The sequence below is a fragment of the Apium graveolens genome, chromosome 9, assembly GCF_009905375.1.
Source record: "Apium graveolens cultivar Ventura chromosome 9, ASM990537v1, whole genome shotgun sequence".
In the NCBI taxonomy this organism is placed as follows: Eukaryota; Viridiplantae; Streptophyta; class Magnoliopsida; order Apiales; family Apiaceae; genus Apium; species Apium graveolens.
The window spans coordinates 64,698,716-64,711,757 of NC_133655.1; positions in this window are offsets into that span (position 1 = coordinate 64,698,716).

A 13,042-nucleotide genomic window follows, 5' to 3' on the forward strand; every position below is an offset into this window, starting at 1 on the left:
ACTGTAAGATCTTGGATTCGTTGTATTTACCTTCTTTAACTAAATTATAATATTTTTTATATTATGGATTGTTAAGTTGGGGGTGTGACATTTTTTCTCTGTGTTATCCTATCAGAACGTCTTCTTTGACATCTATGTCTTGTATCATACTCTTAGAGTAACTTGAATCCCTTGAGTTAGCGATGTTGAGCCAGATTTCTATCTTTTAGTTCGGCTTTATTTAATGCCCGTTCATTTAGGAGTGGTATATACTATTCTGGTTCGACATAATTCATAGTATTCTGAATACTCCTGTCAAATCTCAAATTAAACAATATTGATCATTTACAATCATGTTCTGGATTTGATGACGTACCAACATTTCTTCAAGCATCCACTAACCCACTTATTAGACAAAATGTTTATTAATAAAAGGAATGATTAGGTTTGGATAACCTATCAATAATGATATAATTAACGCCTTCCTCACCTTTGATTCTCAGGTGACTTCACTATGACGTATCCTGGCGAAATGTATCCATCTATTCTTTGATGTCCCACCTTAATTCTTGGGTAGATATAAGATTTACTTACATGTTTCCCCCCATTTTCTCCTCATATCTGGTCACTAGATATTTTTTTTAGCCCTTGGTACTTGATCGTACTCCTGGGATGCATTCCCTATCTCAATTTACAAATGTTTCCTAAATTTTTCACCTTTCTGATGTCCCACATTTTACCCATAACTTACCTATCATGGCATTTTATAAAGTTTCTTTATCATCCTTTTGATATTCCTTTCTTTCCTATTTCGACTCTTCATCTCATAGCTCATTCAAAACCGAACTCTTGATATGAATACTCATTTGAATGTCATATCAAATTAGATTTCAATACGAACTTTAATGCTCACAACATCCCATATTGAAGTAAACATCAATCATATATTAATACCACTTTTGATATTCACAACAACCTAAGTATCAACATCAATCAGAAACTGAATTAAAACTGTATCTCATATTTTATCCAAACAAAAATACTTGATAAATCATTTATTGTATGATTATCAAAACAATTTAGAAACCAGACATCCTTTAATAAAACTTTATTGCAGATGGTAAAATCTCTTTAATTTTCTAATAAAATTCTTATTGGTACAGCTACTAATCTCTTCTTTATTCCACCTCCTTCTTCATTTCCTTCCTTTCTTTTTGTTCTATCTTAAATCTTTAGTTCTTAAAACATTCTTCTCACTTGTCTATATAAATAACTTTCTATTTCTCTTGTCTATTACAAAGGGCATATTCATCCAAGTTAAGCCTCACACACTTGCAGCAACTTCTAAATTCTACAGGTGTCCTTACTTTTTACAAATTCCTCATTACTTTGATTTCAGATTTGAAAATCATAACAAAATTTGATTTAATCTATTGGAATTGATTTCCATCTAACTGGCCATTATTTGGTAACATTAACCAATTAACTCACTTAATTGATCAATTGCACCAAGTGATGACTAGCTAAATGAAATCAAAAACCAATTATATATAGTCCGATTGGATGTAAAAACCTCTTTCATGAACCAAGCTCATAATTATTTGGAGTGTCAATAGGATTATCAATAACCCACGAAAGTATACTTTCTATCTTTAAAAGTGGGGTATTTTCCAAAAAATTGGGCAGCATCTCCTTTATATTATTGACTACCAGTCAGACTCAAGCCGACACCAACAATCAATCAAACAACCAACAATCAATCCACAAGTGTACCAGTCACAGCCACCTTCTAAACTCACCATTTCACCATTCACACATACCAGCTGGTATAAACCCATACTTTAGTTCAACTTAAGACTATAGCGAACAATTTCTTACATACCATACCTTTCTCATATCGTCTGATTATAACAGAATATTACTAATGTGATGCCCTCCAAAACCCGGGTCAGAAGTTTGGGGGTTCAAAACAGACACCCAATACAGAAACCTTTATATAAAAGATTATATGCATTGACGCCTTGTTTACACATCCACAGATCGTAACAGGTTAAAGTATGAAAATAAGGCACAACCTTAACTTTTATTACTCATACCAAATCCCAACTATTCAACTTACAACTAACAATGATATTGTTCTTACAATCTTGCATAATTCATCTACAATATAAAAGCTCTTGCTGGCTCGATCCAACTTAACCAGGATCCTAGCTCGCACCTAGACTGGGAAATCCTTGTTACCAATCAATTGCCTTTTCAACTATTGAAAAAATAAAAAGGTTTGCAAGAGTGAGCTAACTAGATGAGCAGTCATATGGCAATAACTTAGTTTAAACAATAACCAATTGAAAATGATTCAGAAGAATCAAGGTTTTGAATAAGCAATGATTAGAATTGGATATTGTATATCCGAGAAAATTATGTGAATATTATATATTAAATAAATAAATATTATGTGTTTTATAAATTTAAAGTGATTATTGTCATGCTATTAGATGTTATAGCTGTTATGTGTGTTTTCGTGCGGGCCAGAAAATTTTCGATTGATTAATATATATTTAAACCGTAATTATATGAATCTATCTGCAAATCGGGACGCGTATTTTTTAGCATCTTTATTAAGATACTCATTTTATTACAATTTATGCACGTTTGAATGTATTTTAGGTGTTTTCCTCCGGGGTTTTCTGGTAATTTAGGGATCGTTTCTGTTTTTCAAAAATCAGTGGACCGGGACCCCACCGGGACGTCAAACCCCACAATATCCGTGTTTTTATTTTATAAAATTATTCGTATTTCAAATACCCTTTATTTTTGTATTTTCAAATTATTCACATTTTTGGGGAATTTTGACAGTAATTTTGAATTTTATCATTTTTAAAATTATTCCCCGTAATTATTATTTTGGGGCCCTTATTATTATAATAAGGGGATAAAAACACCCTTAATTTATTTTGGGGTATAATTTTTTCAAAAATATAAATAGCCCCATTATTTCTTTTAATTCATTTTAGTTTCATTAAAAACAAAATCAGGAATACAATTTTGGGGGTTAAATTTTGTTCTTCAACTTCATTCAATGATTTCTGGAGATTGGTTGATCCTCTGTTGATGCTTTACATACCAAAATCATCCTCTCGAAGAGAGCTTTCTATTGGTATCAGTATCTTCATCTGAGGTGGAGTAAATCGAAAAAATCGATTTTTACATTTTTGTTCTTGAAATCGTTTTTGGGTTTTCAGTGATTGTTGATTGATTTAGATGTTATAATAAGCTATGCCATAATGATTAGAGTCTATTTGAGCCTAAATTCGTGTTGTTTTGTTGTTAAAATCGATAAAGTCAAATTCTAGTATTTTTGGGTTTTTTTATTTAGTTTACTGGGTTTTATGATTGTTTGATGTTTAGAAGCATTGAATCATGTTTGTATGAATTCCAGGAGCGATTTAAGACCCATTTCTGCAAGTTTTGTTTAGAAATAAGGATAATCCGGAATTTTTCGATGGCTTCGCCGGTTTTCAACCGGAGTTTGGAGACGGAATCGATGATTCCGGGGTGGGTTCTGTTAGTTATGGGTTGAATAGGAATTGTGGGAGAGTTTAGAAGCTATCTGGGCTAAAAACGGGAGTGAAGGACGGCTTTTTGACCTCCGTTTAAGGTTCACCGGAGTCCGGCCAAGGCCCGCCAGAATCTGGGGATTTCCCAGAAACCGGTCGGGGTTCTTCCCGACCCGGTTGAACCCTTTTTAACCCGATTTCGACCCGGTCTCTTGACCCAGGTTCGATCTTTCCCCAGCCTGTTTATATTCTGAAACATGTTCTGTTTTTATTTTTATTTTTAAAATCAAAATTCATTTTCTGTTTTTTTTAAATCATTTATTTTTATTTTATTTTCAGAAATCAATTACTGGTTATTATTAAATCCTAAAAATTATTTATTTAATTATTTAAATTCTAAAATTATTTTTTATTATTTTAGAAATTTAATTTGATTTAATTATTTATAATTTATTTTATGTAATTATTTATGAGTTTAATTAATTGATTAATTAATTTAATCAATTACTTTATTTATAATAGTTAAATAAATATAAATTATTAATAATTAATTCAAATCATTCCTAAAGATTATTTTTAAAAATTTTAAAAGTTATATTTTGGTTTTTAAAATTTAATTAATATTATTATTAATTGATTTATTTTATTTATTTCTTATTTTATTCATAATAATTAAACCGTTCGTCCGTTTAATGCGAAACGAACGCGTACAGACTCAGAAAAATATTACGCTTTCAATAAAAATACTTTTGAGTCCTAATTTCTTTTGTATTGTAATGTCATTTGATTTGTGTATCAGTTTGAGTCGGTATTTGCTCGGTAAAATGCTAATAGTGACTCGATTTTAATTCTGAACGCACTAAGACATATCTTTTAACGATCTGACTTATATTTACATGAAATATGTTATTACATGTTTACGAATACCATGATTATGTGCTATATGATATACCTGCTATCTGTTTACAGTTCTAAAATGCCATGCTTAGTTATAACGATCGGGTAGATGTCAAGACGTATATTTACGTCGATTGAGTTTAGTTCTGTCAATTAAGATAGTTCTTTAGTTTATAGAAGCTAGTAGCAAGGAGTGCGGTCAAGGGTTAGACAGAGATAGTAGCCAGCAGCTATAAGCAGAGTTATAGTAAGAGGTTATCGAGCATACCAGGCAAGTACCCCTAACTTCACTTATCGTTCAAGTGATGTTTATTTTGAATTATATAATGCAAATATACCTACCTTCACTTATTATTCATGTGATACTACTATGAATCTTATTCTGCAAATATTCATATCTTCACTTATGGTTCAAGTGATGATTATTATGACTTTATAATTCAATTTCTACACTATTCTAAGTTCAGAATAATTAAACGTTTTGACATTTCACTACAAATTACTCTATACAGTAAAACTTTGATTTGAGGTTAGCGAATAACTAATTGTTCTAGCTATTTCGCCATCGGTTATTGAGATAACTCGGACCATGAGAAGTGGGAAGTTATATGGTTAAGGATGTCATTTGATTCGACTCCTTTGATTGAAAATTTGTTTTTTTTATGGATTGGATGGTAGCGTAAGAGGCCGCGGCGGCGGTCTAGTGTGAGCCATGTATTATACTCGATTATAATACCTCGTTAGGCCAATATGTGCCTTGGATCCCCATTTGTTTAGTTGGATATGCTTCGGCATACCGGTGTTGCTCCGCGGCTGATCACTGGCGGCAACATACCGTCGTCCGAGAATTCTAATCCAAAACAAAAAAGATTTATAAAAGTATTATTTATTATCAAAACTTATATCAGTTTTTGATACTGTTCAGGTATTGTGGTTTGGTTTTGTTTATCAGATATATTATTGTTATTATTCTAAATCATAAGCTATATACTGCTTGCTGAGCATTTCTTTCGCTCATACTTGTCTCATATCCTAATTCTTTCAGTTAGACCAGGACAAGCTTGAGTTTCAGGTCTGACCAGAGGTTATGTGCTTGTAGATAGTTTGGTGTGTTCTCCAGGTAGACAGTTCGGGACGTTTACCTAGTCAAGAGGTTTGTAATAAAATTTGAATAAGTTATAAAACTAATTTAGACTTACAGTTTGTAATAACAGTTGGTTTGTATTAGTGCATGTTCCATACTATAACCTATGATCGATCCAGTTGCATGTAAGGGGTCTTATTTATTATTCCGCTGTGATTATTTTATTATGGTTTATTGGCTAGTGACCCCCAAATTTAGACCCCGGGTTTGGAGGGCGTCACACATATTCACTTTTAATTTTAAAAACCAAGGTTAGGCTGCTGATCAGTCACGCACTAACCCCGAGCAAGGCTCCCAGCTTTGCTCTATATACTGGATCCAAGGCACGCATTGGCCTATTATGACCACGAATCTGGTCCGACCACGAATCTAGTCCACATTTATAAAACTATCCAATTCTAAACAATTCAATATGATAACCAATGTAATTCAATAAGCTGAATCATAAATAACATTTATTTGAAATATAGGGTGATTCGCAAGACCATGAAGGTATAACAAGAAATTCAAAAAGATTGGCTTTCAATCAAGAAAAGAATCAGAAAGTAGAAGACCAAGGGTTCAAGGGTTCCAAGGATTGGTCTTTTTTTAAACAAGGAATAAGGGTTGGTATGTCAAGCAATTCAATATCAGAAATCAGTATGTGCTAGATATGTATTTGTGGAGTAGTATCGTATGTGTCTGGCTCGTATCTGGGAGTTCAACAATCAATGGTTTATGAAGAATAATGATTATGGCTCAAGATCAATAAGAATCAGGGTTCAAGGTTGAATAGTTTAAAGAGCTTGTAATATAAAACATGATTTATTTTGAATACTAGAGATATGTTATGAGAAAGTTCGAAAATATTTGCAATATATCTTGAAGAAGGTTCAGAAGTACTTGCCTTATCACCGATGATTTCCAACTTTACTTGTACCCATATAACAGTTTCACTTTTCCATCATTTTCCTTCTCTTTCTATACCTTACTTCTATTTATCAATCACTTGCATTCTCTTTCTACGCTTCAGTTTTATTTACTGATCACTAGCTTTCTTTTTTATGCCTCTGATAGGGATAAATAAATTATGATTGTATAATTAAATACTGCATTAATTGTACAAGTTGTGGGCTGCTAGGCCCAATAAAAAGATATATGAAACTCAGACCAGAAAGGTTAAGCCTGATGGACCAGATCAGGCCTGAAGGAATAAAAAAGGCCCAAAAGCCCTAATTATTAATTAATTTCGTAATTAATTAATAAGGGAAAAATCAGCTATTGAGAAGAGTCCCGATAAGGATATAAATCCTTATAGATTAGCCTCAAGGGGACCTAAAAGGATAAGGAATCAGCTTCCTACTTCCTAGGACTCCTAAGTCTATCCTAATTCAGAGGCTTGTCCACCAAGTCTCCTATACCAAGTCCAATTCAAGGACTCCCACATCTATATAAGGGGTCTCACCCCCACCAATCAGAACTATGTTTTTTGGCTTGATTCTCTAATTCACAGAGATACGTAGGCATCTCGTAAAGGCAGATTGAGTCACGAAACACGAGGGCAGCCATTAAAGGCCTTGAGCTCCCGAATCTTAGTATTAAATACAGCAAGTAATACCTTGGTTTTTTATCCATAACATTTGGCGCCGTCTGTGGGAATAACGGAACAGCAACCATGGCGAGAACACGGAGAACAACCAGCACTCTGGAGGAGGGAACACCATCAGGGACAACCCAGGTGATTTCATCAACCGTGGAGGTTCCTCCCCATTCAACTTATGCATCTACTTAGGGGGAAGCCCAGACAGGGGCAACTCATCCTCAGCCACAAGGGACAACTCCCCCGACTATTCAAGGATGCCCCTTCACCCTGAGGTTGGAGGAAGTGGATATGCTGGGCGAAGCGAAGCACGAGGGCGGTCGCCCCCCTATATACGAGGTTTGGATCCTATCCCTGAGGATCGGGAATTTTCTGGTCCATACACTGAGAGAGACTCCGAATCTTCGGATGATGAAGTGGCCTCGAGAAGGAGGCGTCCTGGAAAAGAGCCAATGGCCGATGGAAGGCAACGCCCCCAAAGCACCCCAGGGGCGAATCCCCAAGAAGTGCAGGAAAAGATCAGGGCTCATGAGGCTGAAATCCAAAGGCTGAGGCGTGATTTGGAGGATCACCAAGCCACCAGACCCCACATACCTCTTAGGGGGAGAAATCCTCCTCCTATCATAGACCTGGATGGTCCGGTAAGAAGAAGAGCTGCTGTCCCAAGAACTGATCCAAGCAATCTCCTTCCCCTTGGAGATCCTGATGATCCAACTCCACCCTTCACAGAAGAGATAATGAATGCCCATATCTCAAGAAAATTCAAGATGCCCACTATCAAAGCCTATGATGGCACGGGAGACCCCGCTAATCATGTTAGGACATTCTCTAATGCACTGCTGCTGCAACCCGTGAATGATGCTATAAAATGTCGGGCCTTCCCTCAAACCCTGTCGGGTATGGCTCAAAGATGGTACAGTCGCCTACCCCCAAATTCTATTGGATCATTCAGAGAATTAAGTCAGGCTTTTATTAAGCAATTCATCAGTGGAAGAGTCCATGAGAAAAGTTCAGCATCTCTTATGAGTCTTGTGCAGGGAGCTAAAGAATCCTTAAGAGATTACCTAAATCGTTTTACAAAGGAGGCTTTAAAAGTCCCAGACCTTGATGATAAGGTAGCCATGATAGCACTGCAACAAGGAACTAGGGATGAGTTTTTCAAGATGTCTTTGGCCAAACGACCCCCTGAGAGCATGTTGCAGCTCCAAGAGAGGGCAGGGAAGTATATCAAGGTTGAAGAAAGTATGAGGAAGACCGTAGTAAGTAATGAGCCCACTGGAGGCAAGAAACGAAAAACTGATTTGGAGTATATCGCTAAGGATAAATATCCAAGAACTGAACAAAACCCTGATTCAACCCCCAAGAAGGGAGGACCTGGGCAAAAGTTCACTGAATACGCTAAGCTGAATGCTCCCAGAAGTCAGATTTTGATGGAGATTGAGAAAGACAGAGATATTCGCTGGCCTAAGCCCTTGAAGGCTGATCCCGCCAAGCTAGATAAGGGCAAGTATTGCAGGTTTCACAAGGATGTTGGCCATGACACCGATGAGTGTAGGCAGTTGAAAGATGAAATTGAGTTTTTGATTCGAAAAGGAAGATTGAACAAGTATACTGGAGATGGAGGGAGACAGAAATAATAATGGAAGGAAGAACTTTGAAGATCGTAGGAGGGACCAAGATGATCAGGGGCGGAATCCCCAACCTAGAGGACCAGTTATAAACACCATTTATGGAGGGCCGAGACCTCGAGGGCCTGTGATAAACACGATCTTTGGAGGTCCAACTGCTGCGGGATTGTCCAAAAATTCCAGAAAGGCATATACTAGAGAGGTTATGCATATTGTTGGAGAAGCCCCGAAGAGGGCCAGGACAGAAGTAACATTGGCTTTTGATGATTCCGACCTAGAGGGTGTGAAGTTTCCCCATGACGACCCGCTGGTCATAACGCCGATAATAGGAAACAGCCCGGTTAAGAGGGTCCTTGTGGATAATGGTGCTTCTGTGGATATCTTGCTCCACGACACCTTTCTAAGGATGGGGTATAACGACTCCCAGTTGACACCAACCGACATGCCGATATATGGATTTGCTGGAGTAGAATGTCCTGTGGAAGGGATAATTAAATTGCCAACCACCATAGGTACGTAGCCAAGGCAAGCGACTCAGATGCTGGATTTCGTGGTGGTAAAGGCTAGTTCAACTTATAATGCTATCATGGGGAGAACAGGGATACATGCCTTCAAGGCAGTCCCCTCTTCCTACCATTCAGTCATGAAGTTTCCCACCCGAAACGGGATTGGAGAAGAGAGAGGAGATCAAAAAATGGCTAGAAGCTGTTATGTGGCCTCTTTGAGGGCAGATGGAGTCGGGGGGCAGGTTCTTCCTATTGAAGATATGGATGTTCGAGAAAATGATGAGAATAGAGGAAGGCCAGCAGAAGAATTGGTTTCGGTTCCTTTAGATCCCAAGAATCCTGAGAGGATGACTTTCATTGGAGCCACATTAGAGGAGCCCCTTAGAGGGAAGTTAGTGAAATTTTTGCAAGAAAATAGTGATGTGTTTGCATGGTCAGCAGCTGATATGCCAGGCATAGACCCGGAGTTAATTACTCACAAGTTAAACATAGATCCAAGCCGGAAGACAGTGAAACAAAAGAAAAGAAATTTTGCCCCGGAAAGACAAGAGGCTATAAAGCAGGAAGTGGAAAAGCTCTTAGAGGCTGGATTCATTGAGGAGATTCAATTTCCGGAGTGGTTAGCAAACCCTGTAATGGTGAAGAAGGCTAATGGAAAGTGGAGGATGTGTATAGACTTCACCGATCTGAATGATGCATGCCCCAAAGACTGTTTTCCGCTGCCTAGAATTGATACTTTGATTGATGTCACCGCTGGACATGAAATGCTGAGTTTCATGGATGGGTTTAGCGGATACAACCAGATCAAAATGCATAAGGATGACGTTCCAAAGGTATCATTTATCACTGACTTTGGCGTTTATTGTTATCTTGTTATGGCGTTTGGTCTCAAGAATGCAGGAGCCACCTATCAAAGGTTGGTGAATAAAATTTTTAAGGATCTTATTGGGAAGACTATGGAAGTCTATGTTGATGACATGCTAGTCAAGAGTCTAGTAAAGACTGATCATATAACCCATTTGAGGGAAGCTCTTGAGGTCCTGAGGTACCACAAGATGATGTTGAATCCCACGAAGTGTGCTTTCGGAGTAGGATCTGGAAAATTCTTGGGATTGATGGTCTCAAAGAGGGGAATTGAGGCTAACCCTGATAAAATAAAGGCAATCCTGGACATGGAACCCCCAAAAACTGTCAAGGATGTTCAGAAACTCACAGGAAGGGTTGCTGCGCTAGGACGATTCATCTCCAAGTCAGGAGACAAGTGCTTGTCATTCTTCAAGTCATTAAAGAACGTTAAAGACTTTGTATGGAGTGAGGAAAATCAGAAGGCATTTGAAGAGTTAAAGAAGTATATGGGCCAGGCCCCGTTGTTGGCCAAGCCAGTTCTGGGTGAAGTTTTATTCTTGTACTTGGCTGTTTCAGAAAGCGCCTTGAGCGCGGTGTTGGTTAAGGAGGAACTGAAAGTCTAGAAACCCGTATACTATGTCAGCTGAATTTTGCATGGTGCTGAGTTGAATTATTCAGCCATTGAGAAATTCGCTTTAGCCTTGGTAATGGCTTCAAGAAAGATGCGTCCTTATTTTCAAGCTCACCAAATTGAAGTGCTAACAAATCAGCCACTGAGAAATATCATTCACAGTCCCAAGGCAAGTGGGAGACTGATTAAGTGGGCAATAGAGTTGGGAGAGTTCGATCTCAAGTATAAGCCACGTATGGCCATAAAAGCCCAGACACTAGCTGACTTCGTGGTGGAATGTACCATACCCAACCAAGAAGTCGGGGGGCAGGAAGATACCACACCTCAAGACAAGGGAGTCGACAATGGGGACAAGGAGAAAGAATATTGGGTTCTCTATTTTGATGGAGCATCAAAAACAAATTCCAGTGGAGCAGGGTTGGTTTTGCAAAGCCCTGATGGATTCTTAATTGAGTATGCCATGAAGCTAGACTTCCCAACCACAAACAATGAGGCAAAGTATGAAGCCCTGATTACTGGCCTTGGTCTAGCTGGGACACTTAGAGTCAAAAACTTAAAGGTCCGTGGAGACTCGAAGTTGATCATATCCCAGGTAAAGGGAGAATTTGAAGCAAGGGATGATACGATGGCAAAGTATGTTCGCCTAGTAAGGGCTGTGATGACCCAATTTAATGAATGCCATGTTGAACACATTCCAAGGGAAGAAAATGCTAAAGCAGATGCGCTATCAAAGTTTGCTTCATCTGAGATTGAAGAAAGTTCAGGGAGTGTGTACTTCCGTGTTTTGAAGACACGAAGCATAGATGTTAAGCTTGTGGCTCCCGTAGATTTGGGGACGTCATGGATTGATCCCATCAAGGCTCACATTCAGACCGGTTGGTTGCCAAGCGATGCAATTAAGGCACGGAAGTTAACTGTTCGAGCACTAAGGTACTCTTTGATAGATGGGATTCTATATAAAAGATCTTTCGTGGTTCCTTACTTGAGGTGTCTCAGGCCCGATGAGGCACGCTTAGCTCTTGAGGAAGTGCATGGAGGTATTTGTGGGCAACACTTGGGGGGCAGGGCCTTGGCTCATAAGATAACTCGTTTAGGCTTCTATTGGCCAGAAATGATGGCTGATGCCAAAGAATATGTAAAGAAGTGTGATCGTTGTCAGAAGCATGCACCAGTCGCCAGACAACCCCCCGAGATGCTGACCTCTATCAACTCACCTATTCCCTTTGCTATGTGGGGGATGGATATTCTAGGGCCTTTTCCTATGGCCACAGCACAAAGGAAGTTTCTGATTGTAGCCATTGATTATTTCACCAAGTGGATCGAAGCCAAACCTTTGGCCAAAATCACAACTAAGCAGGTTGCACAATTCCTGTGGGAAAACATTATGTGCCGATATGGAATTCCCCGTATCCTCGTCACTGACAATGGAACACAATTCAACAACGAGGAATTCAAGAAGTATTGCGAAGAAAATGAAATTGAGTTACGGTTCACCTCTGTGGCTCATCCGCAAGCCAATGGGCAAGCGGAGGTAGCAAATCGGATAATCCTGGATGGACTAAAGAAGAGGATCGAGAAGTCAAGAAATAATTGGGTAGATGAGATACTTCCAATATTATGGGCCTACAGGACTACCTGTAGAGTCACGACAGATGCAACTCCTTTCATGTTGGCATATGGGGCGGAAGCAGTAGTTCCCGTGGAGATATCACATTCCTCTCCAAGGATTCAGGCCTTCGATGAGAAAGAAAATGAGGAAGGGCAGAGATTAGCCCTGGATTTAATTGATGAAGTGCGAGATAAAGCACACGCAAAGATAGTAGAATATCAGAAAAAGGCTTCATTCTACTACAACCTAAGGGTTAAAGAGAGGTTTTTCAAACAAGGTGACCTAGTCTTGAGAAAAATAGAGGCTTCTGGTGTCGGACAGAAAGGAAAGCTTGCCCCAAATTGGGAAGGGCCGTATAGAGTCAAGAGCGTTCAGGGTAGAGGAACCTACAAGCTGGAGACTATGGATGGTTTTGAAGTCCCGAGAACCTGTCACGCACAAAACCTGAAGGTTTACTACGTGTAAGATGGTCGAAGTACGATTCTCACTTGTCATTATGACAAGTAGGTTTAAAAGCACCTTGAAGCTTTGTTTGCATAGTATTTTTCTTTTTTAGCTATTATAGATCAGGGTCGAACCCATATTATGTAAGGTTTTGGAAAACCAGACTTGAAATTGAAGAGTTCGAAATTATTTCAACCTATGGATGTTGGAGTTGTGATAATA